The 18,778-nt window shown below is 42.8% G+C and overlaps 1 protein-coding gene across 4 annotated transcripts in view; it reads right to left on the reverse strand.

Annotated features, from left to right (window-relative positions):
• The window catches only part of LOC146551319 (IQ motif and SEC7 domain-containing protein 2-like), a 177,560-nt gene that overhangs the window by 128,072 nt on the left and 30,710 nt on the right, over positions 1–18,778 (reverse strand). The window lies entirely within an intron of this gene.

Raw genomic sequence — 18,778 nt, forward strand, 5'->3', positions numbered from 1 at the left:
TTGTGCTGCATTGAAATTAGAACGGGCTCAACAACGTCGCCTCATGACTCATTCGTTTTGGGTGTTATTTACTCTCAACTCCAGTTTTGTTTCGGTGGAAAAAATCTCAGCAATTTATGGAATTTTATTTAAAATCACAGGTAAAAAAAAAAAAAAAGATTTTCAAACGTTTTTTGCGAAGAACCCAAAGTTGCTAATTCTGGCCTCACAGTCAAATCTGATGCTTTTAAAAAAAACAGGTTTGTGACAGGAAGTAGGCGGGTTCTCGATTATGAGGTGAATTAAGTGTCAGCCAGTAAGACTTATAGACTCTGTTAGAGCGGCACATCCAGCGATACCTGTTTTCTGAGGTTTGCTTAAATGCCAGCTGCAGAGCGCAGCTTATGCATAATGCATGTCGTTGGGTGTGAAAGCAAGTGTCCGTATATCTGTGTGCGGCTACGCCTGCATAGAACGCTCTGTGCTGAGGAGCTTGACTGCTAACATGCACAGCGTGGTCGTGTTTACAGGGACGTTGCTGGAGAATGCGGAGGTCACATGACTTCACGTATGTCAACGGGTGAATCCCTCAGCTCTCGCTCTGTTTATGCATAACATCCTGTGAAAACCTCCCTCCCTGCTGATGACGCATGCTCCCAAAAACCAGACACGCACGCACGCACACACGCACGCACACACGCACGCGCACGCACACACACGCACACACACACACACACACGCACACACACACACACACACACGCACACGCACGCACACGCACACACACACACACACAGCCTTCACAGAGTCACTCTGCATCTTTAATGTGAGACTGTAAATGTGCCGTTCTGGCTACGTTTAATTCAAGTGTGGCACAAATATTTATCAAATTAAAACCAATAAAAGCAACAAAGTAAGAATTTCAGATTTCTTTGATTATGAATATTGTTACATGATTGATCAGAACTAACAGCTGGTGGTGCTAATTTCTCATTCTCTTAAACCACCAAAGAAGAAAAAGACTGAGCAGAAGTCTGGCAATAAAGCCTCAAAGGGAGGAGTTTTCTGTGCTGATGCGAGGACGCCTGCACGCTCCTTCCTGTTCAGACCCGACTCTGACGACCCTTCCGGCGGCGTTCCAGCACCGCTCACAGGATAATCAGGAATTTACTATTACAGTTAAATCGGTGACGGCAGGTGTGTAAATACTTTGCGCCGTCGGCATCTCTCACAGGACGCAAATGAAACAAATGATGTCACTCGATGATGCTGCGACGTGAGCCGACTGAAGTTTTTTACATTTTACACGATTAAAACAGAAAATCGAAACTTTGGGATAATTTAGTACACAAGAAAGAAAAAAACACCAGCTGAATCATTTCTAATGCAGAAATGTTTATTACTTTTATTATATTTAGTTATAGGTTATATTTTTATTTTATTGCGCTTTTTTTCTTTTCCACCACCTTTGTTTGAACCCACCTCAAATTTAATTACATTTAAATAAATTAAATTTATGGATTTAGGCTAAAAACATCGAGCATCTGTCTACGTGGCAACAGTAACAGCCTACTGTGATCACGTAGACCCCACACTGATTTAACTCATGAAATTCTACCACATAAATGAAACCTTTGAGATGCTAAATGAAAAAATGAAACACCGTCTGCGTGGATTAAAAAATGACTTTTTAGAAAAACACGATGCACCACGACAGCCTGACAGCAGAGGTCAGATGAGGCACGTTGATCAAACCGATCTGATCATACAGGTGTTTTTTTAATCCAATAGGAGAGAAGACGGTGGACATGCTCTGTAATATCCTCTCTATTCTATTACAGCGTTCTTATTTATTACGCGGCTTCTCTTTTGCACCACAGCTGACTGTTAACTGGGTCGGCCATGACTCGACTCAGATCTAATTATCCCAGAGTCTATTCGGGTCGGGTCTGGCTGTACTCGGGTCCCCCTAAGACTAAAACTCCCCGGCGTTTTCCATTTTTGTTAAGTCAGCGAGAAGAAGCCGTGAGGCCATCAGGAGAGTTTCAGAGACCATCCTCCTTTTCAAACATCACAATGACAGGATCTGCATCCAGCTGTTTCTGCCGCTTCAGTGGACGACCCGATACGTGCGTCCACTTCACATCTGTCTGTGCAACGTCATCCCAGGATTTAAATATCTCGTTTTGTCTATTTAGATAATAAGATTTCAGTTCGTGGGAGCATTCAGTGGTGTGTTTTTAAATCTCGGAAACAACGCCAAGTTTCCCACCTGGAGATCAACCGCCTGATTTCCTCTCAGCTCCAGCGTTCAGCTGTCCAGGGAGCTAAAACTCTGCTGGACCGGACATTAAATTATCACCCTGCACACTAATCAAAGTAGTGATAAACGAGACATTCTTAATCACAGGTTAGGGAGTAGTAATTAGCCCATATGATTACAGTTATGTGATTACTGGTTTGTTTACCAATGGCTGAGCACGAGCCTCTGTTCACTGTGATGATTAAAAGCTCAGAGTGCTTAGGACAACATAAACCACTGACAGAGCTGACTCTCAGGTGTGCTCTTAAAAACTGCCAGATTCACCAATGACGTTCTTCCATCACCTCTCTATAAAAGAAACAGAAGCTAACATCCAACTTGCATTCCCCGTAATGGCCAGCAGGGGCATGATGGCTGCAGGTGGGAATCTGACAGGCGCTAATTATAATCTGCGGCCTCAGCTGGAGGTCCTATTAGGGTGGAGCAAAGTACGCGATATCATGTCTGCATTTAAAGACAAAACGAACATTTGAATATTTATTACTTTTAGCAGTTAAAAATCTTTGTCAAACATTACTGAAGCTGCTGTTTTCAGCAGTGGATTCATCTGCATGTGGAGCTGCAGCTGGCACGAAACAAACTAAGCACAAAACCTTGGATGTTTAACTGCAACATGTCAGCGCTGATGCTGACAACATACTTAGCAGGACACGTGTGTGTTTAAATCATGGGGAGAACAGGAAATTAAAAATACCGATGTAGAAATAATGAGTGTTTGCGTTTTAATATCAATGATATTTTAGCATTGTGACACATTTTTGTATTGAGTGTGTGTGTGTGTTTAGATTATTTACTTCAGAGTAATAATCCCACATACTGCGTCCTAACGTACAGACATGCATCTAGTATAGATAAAGTACCTAAACTAAGGGGATTAATGGGTCTTAATGATACTGAGTGTGCGTGGATGTGATCTGAATAACTTGCACGCTGCTGCTTTAACAAATATCTCAGTTGTTTGTCTTCATCTGCTTGAGACTCGTCCTGTTGCAGGAAGCACCACAAAGACGGTTGTTGGTACTCTTGGCGTGTTGTGTGCACTGTGTGAATGTGTTTGCCTCAGGCTGACGTCTACGTGTGAGACTGAATCCTCCTTGATTGACACTAAGGTCTGTGTCAGAGAGAAATATGTGAAATTATAACATTAGAAATTTAGATTAGAGATACTTTTACTGCCTGATGTTCAAAGTCATTTATGCTGTATGTTCTGCATAAACTGTACATGTAAGAGTATAAATGCTTTCTGCGATCGGTCATGTTATAAATCAGATATTTCTTATTTCAGAGTGTAATTGGTTTGTTTGATTTTCTGATATTACTACACACTCACCTCCTGTATGTTATCATTTTTATTTCACTTGTTATTCTCTGTGAACTTTGTGAAAATGTAAAAAAGAGCCTTTCTGCTGCTGGTGAGTCATTAGCTCTTAAACTGGTCTGTTTATGGTGCTCAGCTTTGAGATGTGATGCTTCAGAGCAGCATGGAGGAGGTGGAGCACGAGCAGGAGGAGGAGGCAGGTGGGGGGCTGATGAAGGTGATCGAGGAAAAAGAGAGGGATGGCTGATGATGTTTTGGGGAGAAGGTGGATGAGAGGGCAGGAGCGGCTGGAGAGGCTGCTTCACCTTCAGTGCTGCAATGGTTGTGTGAGTGGGGGAGGCTGTTGTACTGTGAGGGGAGGCGAGGGAGCGGGTGAGGCTGAACGTGACAACACGATGCATTTAGAGCGAATTTAAGTAATCCAGGCAAACTTTAGTCTTTAGATTTGAAAAAACTAAATAATTCAAGGTCCGTTATTCTGGTTCTTTAGGCAGTGAGCCGGCCTGCAGCCATACTGTGCCTTCAGTCAGCAGCACTATGAAGACAACAATAACGTTGGATGGACCCTGGATCTTTTTCCTGCCGTCATCATGTCGGCTGGGGGCCAATCAAAATGCTCCTAAATTCCCACCTCCTGTGCGCTAAAATTTACAGAGGTGGAAAATCACACCATGCTATAAAATGTGCTTAATTAAAAACAAATGATTTCCATACAACTATGTGATTTTTGCATCCCATCTAGCATTTTTCTGTTACGAATAAAGCCGTTAGAGCCGCAACTAATGATTATTCTATTATCGACCAATCTGCCGCTCAGTGTGTCAAGTAACGGATTATTTGTTTCACATCACAATGCCAAAGATGAAATTTCAAACACTTTCAATCCCAGAGGAATACAGGCTGTAATTAGATAAATATAAGAAAGGCTACAAATGCACATTTGAAAGACGGAAACTGGGGAGCAACTGGCAAATCTGTCTGAAAAATGTCATTTGATTATGAAAAGACTCGCTTCTTACGATTCTTGTTCCGCTCTCACAAAATAAGGGGGAAGGATGATGGATTTGATGGAACATCTGTGCAGACTGGGGTGATGTAGAAGTGCAGAAACAACTGTATAAATTCGCTCTGAGTGCACGTCAGGTCACTGGCCTCACCGCTGCTGCTGGATGAGCTCTTGGGGTTGGGGGTAAAGAAGCTACCAGGGCAGTGTGGTGGGTGGAGGCAGAGTTGAGAGAGAGTGGGTGGGGAGGCTGGGTGTTGAGGAGGGGGGACTCTGGCCCTTACCTTGCCTGCTCGTGGTGCTTGGCGGGGGGCAGGGCGCAGGGAGGCTTGGGCAGGCGGAGGCGCGCGGGACAGCAGTACTGATGGTAGGTGGCGTGGCTGTTAGGAGGTAGGCTGGAGGAGTAGAGAGAGGAGGAGGAGGAGGAGGTGGAGGAAGGAGTGGTGATGCTAGTAGGGTTGTTGGAGGAACGACAAGAAGTGGTGGTAGTAGAACAGGTGGTGGAGGAGGAATAAGACCTGACAGAAAGAGATAGAGAGAGGCAGAAAGATAGAGAGTTGGGGAGAGGGAGAAAAAAGAGAGAAAAATAAAGTCAAGAGAGAAACAGAGAAAGGTAGACAACAACAACAACAACAACAACAGACGGCACAGATAAACAAACACCATTAGCACAGTCAGCATTACAGCACACTATCAGCATTAGCTTAGCACAAAGTATTAATAGCAGCATTAGCAAACTAGTGAGGATAATAATATGGAAGCAAAAAGCACACTTAACTCTATCAGCATTAGCTTAGCGCACAATAATTAACAGCGGCATAGCATTAGCACACACTTACAACTAACATTCTTAGCTTAACATGTTAGCATTGCCTTAGCACACAATATCAATGGCAGCATACAGCAGTTAGTATAGTTTTATAACTAATCATACCAGCATACAGCACTAACATTCAATCACAAGTGTTAGCTTAGCAGTTAGAAGATACACTGTATTAGCTTATGGTTAGCACACAGTCAGTCTCGGCCCGTAACACTAGCGGTTAGCATCAAAGCAGTACATGTAAAGTGTACAGTGAGTCAGGAGAGGGAGGATGATGCACAGATAAAGATAGTCCGCTCTATATTCAGAGGGGAAGAGGACGACCAGTCGTTTTCCTGCTCGATAACTGTTACTGTCGCTTGGCTGCTAATTTCTTGCCAAATGGTAAGCCACATTTTGACTGTTTACTTCATGTTTCCATTAGTAGCAGGTGCAGGTTTAGTGCTCGGTGCAAGGATATGCGTTGTGGACCTCGAGCTCTGAACCTCAAGGAACTTCCTCTAAATGCTTGCTGAACTTTGCAATCTGTCAGTTAACAGTCTGCATGTCCTTGTGTTACAGGTTATGATGTATTATGGTGTGTGGGTGGTTAAAGAGATGACGGGGCATATTTTTCTTTTCCTGCTTTCAAATGTTCCTTTTGTCCTGTACATCCACACAAAGGCTTTCAGTTTTTTTTATTATGACTTAAGATGTGGAAAAATATGGGTGAATTAAAAATTATGTTTATCAAAACATTTTAATATTATATCATTCTTGTTTGTCTTCTTTACAAGCAGAGAAATCTAGAGAGCCACACTGAATGCATAATCATGACACTAGACCATGTGAAAAATAGGTGTGGAAGCATTTGGGGACCACACACCATATGTCCACACACTGTGGATGAGTCTGCCCTTTAAACACAGATCTGCTAAAAGAGCCTGTACAGGCAAAGTGAATTAAATATGAAACATTAAGCAACACGAATTGTGTTTCTTTCAATTTTTATGAAATTCTGTGTTAAATATTTCTTAAAGGGACAACAGTCTGTCTTTGGACTGTTGCAGCTTGTCATTTGACCATCTGATGGTCATCTCATCTGATGATGAGAAAGAGGAGAAACATTTTGCTGGCGGGAAGAGTTCACCTTTAAATACAAGCTCAACACTTTTAAACGGTCCATCTGAACTCAAATCATGAGCCTAAAAAAAGCTGGAAAATAAGTGAACTTCATCTAGAAAGAGCGTTCAAACCAGGTCGCTTCACATTCACACGGTCACCATTCATTCCTCTTCTGAATGCAGTTTTTGTGACCTATGTAACTGATGCTAAGTTAATTCTGCAAGCAGACCATCCCCAACATACAGCTAGAGTCATAAAGTGTTTATGTGATCCATCCCATAAACACACTGAGACAACCTCCGTCCACAGAAGGCTTCTCTGAGATACCTGGAACATCTTTTCTGCTAACTACCCTGTATGGCATCGTTTCCCCAACACTCTCATTCTAAATTTATTACCAAGAAGCTTTGATCAGTTCTGAATATTAAACACAACTAGGACAAACATGTTACAAATAGCAAAGACATTTTGATGTTTTTAGTTTTAGCTCACAGGCTAACACGGCTCAAATCACGCAGGATTTTTTTTACTTTCCAAAGTTCCAAATGTAACAATCTGCTACTAAATTTGGGGATTTGCTTAAAAACAACACAAACTACTATAAAAATGATTTACTAATCAGCTAATGAACAATCTAAACCGTGATTGGTTTCTGGGATCCGGGGCTAACAATGATAAAGTGTCACGTGCTCTAGTACAAAGTACAGGATGTCATCAGGTTTTGCTCGAGCAAGTTTCAGGGCTGGGAAACTGATGAAAATGTGAAGTGCAGTTCCTCTAAAGGCCGCCTGAGCTCCAAAAGTGAATCGACTCATAGCCACAGGCTCCTGTGTTAAAATTGTATTAGCACAAATTATACACGAATTATTTATATATATGTTATTTTTTAAGTAGCGCATCATTGAGGCATAGTTGCTTTGAGAGATAATGATCTACTCTGCTCAGTCTAACCAGTTTTCTATCATTTTAATAATTCTTTCAGGTGGCTTTTACTCTTTAACTCTTTGCGTTTCCCAGTCTAGAGGTGTTTTGTGAAGCCGTCACTAAATTCCATCTCCTAAGATGCAGATCCTGCTTTACCCCAGCCTGAGTCCGTCCAGCATTCTCGAGTCACTCCTCATTTCTTTATATCATATTGATAGTTCTCCAGAGTTCTGTAAGGTTTTTCAAAGTGTTTTTGGGCATCTGCTTTTTCACGTAGTTTGTAGTCATGTCCTTTTTTTCACTCATTTTTTTTCTAAGTCAAATCACTCAAACATAAAAAAGCACCAAACTCTACACATAACAGACAACTTAGCAAAGAATTCATTTAAAATAGTAAATTTGGGCAAAAGCAGCCTGTTGCAAAAGCACAGTGTTTGTTCCCATTTATTTAGTTGAATCAATGAAAAATGACAAAGATAACACATCTGTAAAGCACGGTGGAGGCTCTGTCATGGTTTGGGCTGAACTGTAGCCAGTGGTGTTGGAGAGCTTGTCAAAATTGCTAGAATTATGAACACGGTACATGATGCAATACCATCTACAAAGCATCTGATTGGCTTCATTTTTCAGCATGACAATGATCCCAAACACACTGGCAGTGCAGTGAAAGCATTCCAGGACAGAAAACCACAGAGGGGAACGCTATCAGTCAAGGACCGGCCTCCACAGAGCCTCCACATCACTGAAGCTGTGGGGATCATCTTGACACAGAGTGGTACAAAAGTCCGAAACATCCAAAGACGAGCAATGAAAGTCCTTCAAGAAGCCTGGAGAACTGTTCCTGAAGACAACTCAAAGAAAGGACAAGAAAGCTGCCTCAGTCACTTCATGCTGTGCTGAAGGCCAAAGGTCATAACTGTACAAACTCTGCTAATGAGGAAAATTAGCTGCACTTCCACCAAGGTTTTGAGAGGTTTAAAAAAATCACTGCACCTATTTCCCATCAAAATATAAAGACATGACTCTGACTGAAAACTTTTGCACAGAACCGTAAATAGGGAACAATCCAAGCCTGTCGAGGTCTTGCATACAACTCAAGGTTGGGACACGTGTGAGAAGTCAGCGGTTATAAACTCTCCCTTTGTTAAAAATGAAAACTATGAGCTCTCTCCATGTGTTAGCACATGAACTCTGTGATCATGGAGGTTCACCTCTGTAACCTTTGCCTCCCAGCACAGTGAAGATGGCTGCACAGACACCAGAAACAGTTCCACAAGGAGCCCAGTGCTGCACGCTGCAGTTCAGCTCGAGTTGCTGCGTCAACGCTTCACCGAGCTGACGTCGTATTTCTCACATTTCATCCCACTCGCTGTGACAGGGTGACACTTTGCTGGTCTGCTGCACGCTCCCTGTCACGCTCTGTAGCTGGAGGCCTGATGTATGCCACGCTGCCTGCAAGCACACGCTGACACAGTGCCGGATGTACAGTGTAAATCCAGGCTGATGTACACATTGTGCTCAGTGCAGCGTCCTGGTGACCCTGACATTACATAATGTTACCTGTCAGCGCGTCTCCCTGCTGGCGTTCGCTGCAGTTGGTCTGCATGTTGGATGAAGTACTTGTAATCTGGTTTTCTGGTTTGCTATCCCAGAAAATTTCTACATGTATAGAAATCATGATGATGATTTCTCTTAATGTTCCAGTCTTTCTCCATACTGTGGTATGTAGGACCCAGCACAGAGAGCAGCAGGTGGGAGCTTCACTGAAATGAAGCAGGTCAGTGATTCGGGGGGAAAATCTACCCTTAGATGTAGCGTCGCGTGTGGGCGCCTCACAAATATGTACAGTAATAACTTAGATCTGATTATTTTTAAGCCAAAGCAATCTAAATATTTACAGGATCGTCTCTTTTTAAGATTTCTGTCTCAGACGGTTTTATCACAACGAGGCTTTGAAGCATTCAAACCTTCCATCTGTTTCTGATCTCAGATCAGTGTGAGGACGCTGATGTATGTGTGTGAGTGTACAGGCTCCATACAGAACCCCTCATGACGAGCCTTTCGCAGCACAAACCACTGTTCCTGCAGTCTCTGCTGACAGTCTGCAGCCTCACACAAATTAAAAGTGACGTTATTGTTTACAGCAGAAAAGATAAAATAACAGTCAAGTCTTTTATGAATCACCTCATCTTTCTCCTTCTCTGCCCCCCCCAGTCCACGCAGCAGTGGTATGAGTACGAAGCGAGCGAGCTGCTACCACTGCAGAGCGAGCTGGAGCCATTCATTACCATACTGCTGCCACACTGCAGAGGGCAAGAGACACAGAGACCTACAGAGAGAGAGGGAGGCACTGCAGAGTGTGAGCCAGGTCAGGCTGCTATCACCGTACATGAGTCTAGGATGGTTCATAAGGCGGATCGGGCATTTGTGGTGGTGGCGCCGAAGATGTGGAACGATCTACTTCTCCACATTAGAAACTCACTCTTTTTAAAACCCATCTTAAAACATATTGTTTTACTTTGGCTTTCGATACTGCATGAGAGTTACTAACTCCTTTGATCTTAATTTTCTTTTAATGTTCTTACCTGTTGTTGATGTTACTGTCATGTTTGCTTATTACTTTGTACAGCACTTTGGTCAACTCTCTGCTGTTATTAAATGTGCTTTATAAATAAATAAATGAAATGAAATCAGTTATTTGCTGATCAATAATCCTGCATCACTGTCAAATTAAGTCATTACTAATTACTGCGAACTAACGACGTCATGATGAATGTGACTGCTGCTCATTTCTTTAGCTTTAATAATGTATATGCAGTGGTGTGAGAAAGACAGCAGCGTGCCAGCAAAGGTCACTAAGGTGAACATGAAGATAATTACATATGTTTATTTACTATTTGTCTGAAGCATGAGAAATTAAATCTGTTTTTATGATCTTCGAGGCAAACAACTGGAACACCACAGCTAAAAATGTTTTGTTATTTTTGTAATTCTGTTATTTTCCAACAAGTTGAACAACTGTAAACCGTGTGTTGTCATGGCAACCAACTAACTATTTTTCTTAACAGTAAAAAGCCGCTCTGTGAGCAGAGATTTTTCAAATGAGAACAAAATTCCTTCACAGGTACAAATCTTTGGTCATTCGGTGACACGCTGAACGCGACACATGAAATCTGCTTGGTGGTTTCACATACCACAGAAAATCACCTTCGCAGGGCGATGATGAAGTGAGCTTAGCATATAGGAGAATCAAAAAAATTTATTTTATTATTAAAATAATAAATGATTTTTTAAACATATGGATGTTAATAACTGCTGTGTGTGTGTCAATGTACGTACAAAGCTTTTGTTCAGATTGGCCCACCTACTGTACAGACAGGTACATAAGTATTACTGTACATCCATCCGACTATACTCTAATGCTTATCCTTGTCAGGGCCGCGGGGGGGTGGAGCCTATCCCAGCTACCACAGGGCGAGAGGCAGGTACACCCTGGACGGGTCACCAGTCTGTCACTGGGCTAACACATAGAGACAAGCAACCATTCGCACTCACATTCACACCAATGGTCAATTTAGAGTTACCATTTAACCTATCCCCACTAACTGCGTGTGTTTGGACTGTGGGAGGAAGCCGGAGCAGCCGGAGAGAACCCAAACAAACACGGGGAGAACATGCAAACCCCACACAGAAAGACCTCGGCCAGGTTTGGAATCAAACTTGGGACCTTCTTGCTGTGAGGCAGCGGTGCTGATCATCGTGCCACCGTGCTGCCCTAAGTGTACAACATATATGGAATTGATTAATTAATGTATAACACATACAGTGCTGCCTCCTTCCTGATTTCCTTTTTGTGCATATTTGTCACAATGAAATGTTTCAGATCATCTCACAACTATAACCAGAGTAAACACAATGCAGTTTTTGAATGATGATTTCATTTACTGAGGGAATAAAAGCGATCTGAAGAGGTCATCAATGACAAAGCCAGGAGGTCACAAAGAACCCAGAACTGCTCGCCTCACTTTGCCTCCATCAGCATTCATGGTTCAACAAATAACAAAGACACAGGGCAAAAACAGCATCCATGTGAGGGTACTGAGGACAAGACCAAAAAAGAACACAAAGGCTTCAAAGCTAAAAAACATCTGGAGGATCACTGAGGCTTTTGGGAAAATGTTCTGTGGCAAAAACTGAACTATTTGGAAGGTTTGAGTCCTGTTACATCTGGCATACAACTAACAGCATTTCATAAAAGAACATCACACTAACAGTCAGACATGGAGGTGGTAATGTGATGGTTTGGGCTTCTTTGCTCCTTCGGGATCTGGACGACTTTCCGTGAACTCGACTCTGCAGAGTCAAAGTCTGGACTTAAATCAGATTGAGATGCTTTGGCACAACTTCTCTTTCTTTCTTTCTTTCTTTCTTTCTTTCTTTCTTTCTTTCTTTCTTTCTCACACACACACACACACACACACACACACACATATATATATATATATATATTTGTCTAATTTTAAAATTTGTTTGAAGATCTGAAACAAAAAGCTAAGAAATCAGGAAGGCAGCACATACTTTTCCCCAGGTCTGTTCAGTATTAGTTAACCTGATGTTTCAGCCACTCAGTTCATTTCTCTAGTAATCACGAGGGGATAAAGCAGTGACGAAAACACAAGGCAGTGACACAGCTTCCAGCGTCTGACAGAGTCCATGTTGCTGGGAGACAAAATGTCAACTCTATTGTACGCCACTCAGTAGATATGAGAAGCCCAGCGTATAACCTCCTGACAGTGGTACAAAGACTGTTCCAGCTAGTCCACATGGTATTAGCAGTCATTACCAACCACATTAGACAGAGAGAGAAACGGGCAGATAGACGGACTTTAGAAAGCACAGTTTTAACAGCTGTTATGTAAGCCTCAAAATCTGAATAATTATGTTCAGTGAGCGAGTGTGTACAGCCAGGAGCGTGCAATTTCAAAATGTCAAAGGGCTCGTGTGAGCATGGAATAGGGCACTCAGCATGTGCAAGTGGAAAGGTGTGTGTGTGTGTGTGTGGGGGGGGGGGGGGGGCTGAGTCATGTAGGGTGACAGATGTGGAAATTGCCTGGTCACAGAAATAAGATAAGATAAGATAAGATAACCTTTATTAGTCCCACACGTGGGAAATTTGTTTTGTCACAGCAGGAAGTGGACAGTGCAAAAGTTATGAGGCAAAAATTAGAATACAATAAGAATAAATACAGTACACAGCTGTACAGAATAGAATAAAATACTATATACAGTAGAATACAATAAAATAAATATACAATAAGATAAAAATAGAATACAAATACAAATGCTATATACAACTGAGTAAAATACAACGATGACAGAAAGGATTATTGCACTTAGTATTATTGCACATGTATGGATGTGTGTGCTTGATCAGTTAAAGTCTTTATTATGGAGTCTGACAGCAGTGGGGAGGAAAGACCTGCGAAATCTCTCCGTCCCACACCGTGGGTGCCGCAGTCTCCCACTGAAGGAGCTGCTCAGTGCTGTCACAGTCTGCTGCATGGGGTGGGAGACGTTGTCCATCAGGGATGACAGCTTAGCCGCCGTTCTCCTGTCACTCACCACCTCCACTGGGTCCAGAGGGCATCCTAGAACAGAGCTGGCCCTTCGGATCACCCTGTTCAGTCTCTTCCTGTCCCCAGCAGAGATGCTGCCGCCCCAGCAGACCACGCCATAAAAGATAGCAGAAGCCACAACAGAGTCATAGAAGGTCTTCAGGAGTGGGCCCTCCACTCCAAACGACCTGAGTCTCCGCAGCAGGTACAGCCTGCTCTGCCCTTTCCTGTAGAGGGCGTCTGAGTTATGAGTCCAGTCCAGTCTATTGTTCAGATGAACACCAAGGTACCTGTAGCTGTCCACAGCCTCAATGTCCATACCTTGGATGTTCAGTGGTTGCAGTGGAGAATGCTTGTGCCTGCGGAAGTCTACCACCAGTTCCTTGGTTTTACTGGCGTTGATCTGGAGGTAGTTCAGCTGGCACCAGTCCACAAAGTCTTCGGTCAGTCCTCTGTACTCCTTGTCGTCCCCATCAGTGATGAGGCCGACTATTGCAGAGTCATCAGAGAACTTCTGCAGGAAGCACTGGGTGGAATTGTGGGAGAAGTCTGCAGTGTAGATGGTGAAGAGGAACGGAGCCAGAACCGTTCCCTGTGGGGCCCCCGTACTGCAGACGACCCTGTCCGACACACAGCCCTGAGTCCTCACATACTGTGGTCGGTCGGTGAGGTAGCGACACCAGGATCATCGTGCAGGAGACTCAGACATCTGATGCAGAGGCATCGATGTTACGAACAGAAACAAGCATGTGTGTTTTCACTAGAAAATACTGCTCACTTAAGGTCCAGCTTAGAGAAGAACGCAGGATAAAGCAGCGTACTAATTAGGCTGTAGTGACCTTGTGAATGACTAGTTGGTGATGGATGACAATGCAGTGCTTGGATCAGCTGCTTGGTTTCCAAAACCAAAATGATATCAGCAAAATGTACAACGCAAGGCTTTAAAAAAACTTTAAAAACATCATGTGAAAATACTAAGTACATCCAGGAAACTGCTAAAGGTGTTTCAACACCTTTAGCAGTAATTCAATTCAGTTTAATTCAGCTGCAAAACAAGCCGAATGATGAGCCCTGCATCGCTGTGCTGACAGCTGCTACGAGGTGTCTGTGCTGATTCGCCGTGTTTGGTTTTCACCCAACATGGTGCCGGGTGTTCTGGCCAAACACCTCCACGTTGGTCTCATCTGTTCAAAGGACATTGTTCCAGATATCTTACGGTTTGTTCAGAAGCATCTCTGCAAACCTAAGCTGTGCTGTCACGTTCTTTTTATAGCTGAGATTTTCTCCTGGCAAACAATCATTCGTGTTCATTTCTTAACTGAGGCCTGTAGCGTCTGAGATGGAGCTCTTGAGTTTTTTCCAGTTTCTCCAAGCAGTCTTCCAATCCTTGGAAAGTTGTGTAATTTGTTAGCACACACCAGATCAGTAAACTACCAAATCATCTGTTTTACAGACGTTGTTACATTTGCTGAAAGTTTGGTTATCAGGACCCGGCTGGTACGACCATTTTAACTACTCGATACACTGAAGGCATAAAAATCCTGTAAAAACTTTCTTTTTCACACGACTGTAGTGATGTTCTGTACACAGCCTCACCTGCCTGACAGAAAACTCTTTGCAGTGATCAGTGAACCAAACTCAGTATGCCCGGAGAACACGACGGCCCGTGGGGTTTACACAAGTCCCACTGGGTCTCTTAACCAGATGTGCAGCTAGACTTGTTCACACTGTTTCACTGTCACATCATCACGCCATGACACAGCTGATGAATTCCCTCTGAAGGATTAAATGGGAAAATCATTTATTCCAGCAAAAACAACAGAAAGACCTGAACCACCAATGTCTTATTAACAGTGATACGCAGCGTAACAGCAGTAAACTTTGGTACTACTTCATCTTTAATGTGCATCTTAAATGTATTTCATACAAACTGCTGCCAGCAATGTGTCATTTAAAAATGTTCGTAACACACATATGAGCAAACAAGAAAACTGAGACATTAAAGTTAGTTTATAAGACAGGTTATAAATTCATGCTGAAAACAGCGGCTGCACCATGTCAAGCTACAGTCTGAGCTTTGTGTCGTCATTACTCAGTCAGTTAAGCAGAACAAAGCATTAAATTTAAATCGGAAACATTTTCTTGTTACAAGTAACGCTGCTATCTTTATGCTCATTGGCCATTACTTTTTATTACAGAGTTAAATACATGAAGGAGGCGATCACAAGGCCAGAAGATGAGGAAAGAGAGGAGGGTTTACACACACACACACACACACACACACACACACACACACACACACACACACACACACACACACACACACACACACACACACACACACGTGTGTATTTATATCCTTGTGGGGACATCTCATTGACATAATGCTTTCCCTAGCTACTTACCCTAACCATTAAAAATTAATGCCTAACCCTGACCCTTAACCTAACCATAACCTAACTGTAACCCTGATACTAAAACCACATTTTGCGTCTCAAAAATGCCTTCAAACTCATGGGGACCTGGGCTGTTTGTCCCCACGAGGGCTGTTTGTCCCCACAAGTATAGTAAATTACCAATTTTTGGTCCCCATGAAAGCAGTTGTGTTTGGATGAAGGACTTTGCATTGAATAAATTGATGTTCTACAATAGAGAATTATTTTTTTGAACCACCACCACAAACACACATGGCACACTCTTGGGTCACTCCTGAACTGATCCAGCCCAGCACCGTGGACACCGTAGACCAAACCTGCTGTTTAGTCTCTGGCTCGTAGACGCAGCTCTCGTCCTTCGTGATCCTCCGTGTGAAAGTTGGTCAGCTTGAAACAGAAGTTGATGTTTGAGTTCAAGTGTTGAATTTCAGGGTGAAATCACAAATACGAGCGGTCTGAATACGGCTTTCAGCTCCAAGCAGACGAGCTTGAAGGCAGAGCGGCCATATTTGAATCAGGCATGTTTTTGTTGCTTTTCTCTGGTGGAGTGACAGAATTTTATGATCATTGGGTATAAATAGGTGAAAATCTAGATCCTAAAGGAGAGCGAGGACTCGTCCCATCATTACCCATCATGCCTCCTGTCTGTCCTCGGCCTGCTCTGTCAGATTACAGCCCGCTCTAATCTGATTAGAATCTCATTAGCTCATCTAACGGCGGCCTGCCGCCGAGTCACTGCCACATGTCAAACAGCCTGTCATAACACACACACACACACACATGCAGGGACTCAGCCGTTAGTGTGTATTATCGTGTGTGTGTGTTACTCCGTCTTCAGTCATCAACATATGAAGGCTTTGACTTAAAGTAGTCCAACACAAACATTTAGGATCGTCATGCTTTACACACTGAAGCCAGTTTTCCACACTGAGTGGAATACACGATCAGAGATGTTCACATTCAGAATTTAATCGTGTAATCGAATTTAAGTGAGGCCTTTGTGCCACGTGTCATGAGATTCTGTGTTTAAGATGAACATGCACCACTGGAACAACGTATGTATGACACAAAAGACAAACACAATCTGCCTTTAACAGTTTCATACAGTATTTCTATCTGAAGTATTGTAGAAGGGACACTGAACAAATCCTGCAAGGATTCCTGCTGCACTGACTCTGCCCGCAAACAGCCAAACAACAGCTGAAAGCAGCCAGTCATGCTGCTGCGTTGACATGTGAACAGTTTCAGCTGTGTGGTGGCAGACAGATCTACTTTTTGCTGATAAAGGCTCAGGTAAGATGTACTTATCATTTTTCATTCCCCACTAAGACCCAAATGTGAACAGGCATGGCTGATCAGTGCCAGAGATGCTGAACTCACCAGTCCTCACCTGCGAGGTGGAGCAAAATCACAGCAAAACTTTCTTGCACAACTTCACCTACTTCCAAGGTGCATGGAGAGGATGAGAAACTCACAACGCAGGGACTCCAGCAACACTTAAAGTAGAGAGGAACAACTTTATTAACTGACCAACGCATTTCGGCTTGTGGCCATGACCCTGATGAAGGCCAGAAGCCAAAACATGATGGTGACTTAATCCGGTTGTTCAGTGATGACGTGACGAATCCTACTTCCGGGTCTAAAGTAGTCTGTGTTTAATATGGCTTTTGTGTTGTTAACATGTTTAATGTTATGTATTTTCTTCTATTTGATCTCAAAAAGCTCCTAAAACAGTCAGTGATCACTGTTGACCTCCCTCGGCTTTTATTACCACTAATCATTTATTTAAGCTCAGTCTTTAAAACCTTAGGATGTAACTACAGCCCAGCCTATGCAGCAGTATATGAATGACTAACCTCGTATTGTGGATGGATTATCTCAGTTGTTCTCCTGGCTGAAGTTTGGTCCTTTTACAGCATCCTGCCATGCGATTACATTTGTTTCTGACCACCGAGAACACTCACGGTAACTTTTATCGAGTGGAAAAAAAGTTAGCTTGTTTATATTATGCTAACATAGCTGTGTCGCTAGCGGTCACCTAGCACATCATTATATACCAGCTAGCCCAACTTCAGTAACCCTACAAACGTCACTGCTGTTTAGTTTTCTGTCTTCATTTATGCTGGAAGTGATAGCAGAGCTGTACGTTTTAATTTGTTTCCAAAACCCCGCAGTCAGGACATGCTATATTGTATTTAGATAGAAGCTAGCGAGCTAACTCCCTGCTAACTTCTAACTCCGTTAAATGTCATAAATTCCGTTTTCATGGATGCCTGGATGTTAAACTCAACTGTTACACCTGGTAGAGCAGAACGCTGATCATTTTATTAAAGATGAAAGACTTTAGACAGTTTTTCAACTCTCAGTAATGCCACTCTTGATCGTTTGATATATGGACCTGCAGCGGAGTTTAGACCCAGACACGGCTAGTGACGTCAGACTGAACAACCGGATAAAGGAGTAAATGGAGCCCCAATGACATGAAACTGTATGAATGTGCAGTAAAACATGCTTTGCAGAACACTTATGAAAACCTGTTTGGCGCAAAGTCGCCTTATATTTTACACGTTAGCCACTGTTAGCTGCTGTTAGCCAGTGTTAGCCGCTGTTAGCCAGTGTTAGCTACTGTTAGGTGGCATCAGTGAAACTTTCTTTGAAGTGGCTCTAACACTGATGACTCTGATGCGAATAATTTCTCATAAGATGTCAGAATGCCATCAAACTTTATCAGAGGGATACTGTAGCTGGCATAGTGTTAGCTTCTTACCAGCTGTTGTTGTTGTGTAGCCTGCTCTGCTCACAATAAGTAACTGCAACAGTACTGGGAGTAAAAATCATGTTAATGCATCATGTGTTAGAGCTCTGACTTCAGTTCAGGAGATGAGGCTTGAGGTGAGGAGGAAGAATTTGAAGTTTTATCCAGATGTTGGTTATTTTATCTCTTTCCTTCACATTTTTTCTTTTTTGGTGAAGAGGTACTATCCTTTGTATTTTGAGTGTGAAGGTGTAGACACAAATTAATATTTGCCTATATGTTCTCTTTTTCTCCACCTTTAGCGTACTACACATGTGGCGGGCTACATACAAAAAATGTAATAAGGCATTTTCATAAAACCATTTAATTAAATGACTGTCTGCACCTTTGAATAAAGAAAAAGATTGTCAGCCTGACAGAATCAGGTAAAGGGGCAGTTTGCCATCACACACAGGTCTCCCCCATTAAAGAGGTCGCTAACCTCAGTGGGAAGTTAAAA

This window comes from Mchenga conophoros, linkage group LG20, assembly GCF_057382185.1.
Source record: "Mchenga conophoros isolate Kocher_MC1m ecotype Shallow Benthic linkage group LG20, M_conophoros_male_GT1.1, whole genome shotgun sequence".
In the NCBI taxonomy this organism is placed as follows: Eukaryota; Metazoa; Chordata; class Actinopteri; order Cichliformes; family Cichlidae; genus Mchenga; species Mchenga conophoros.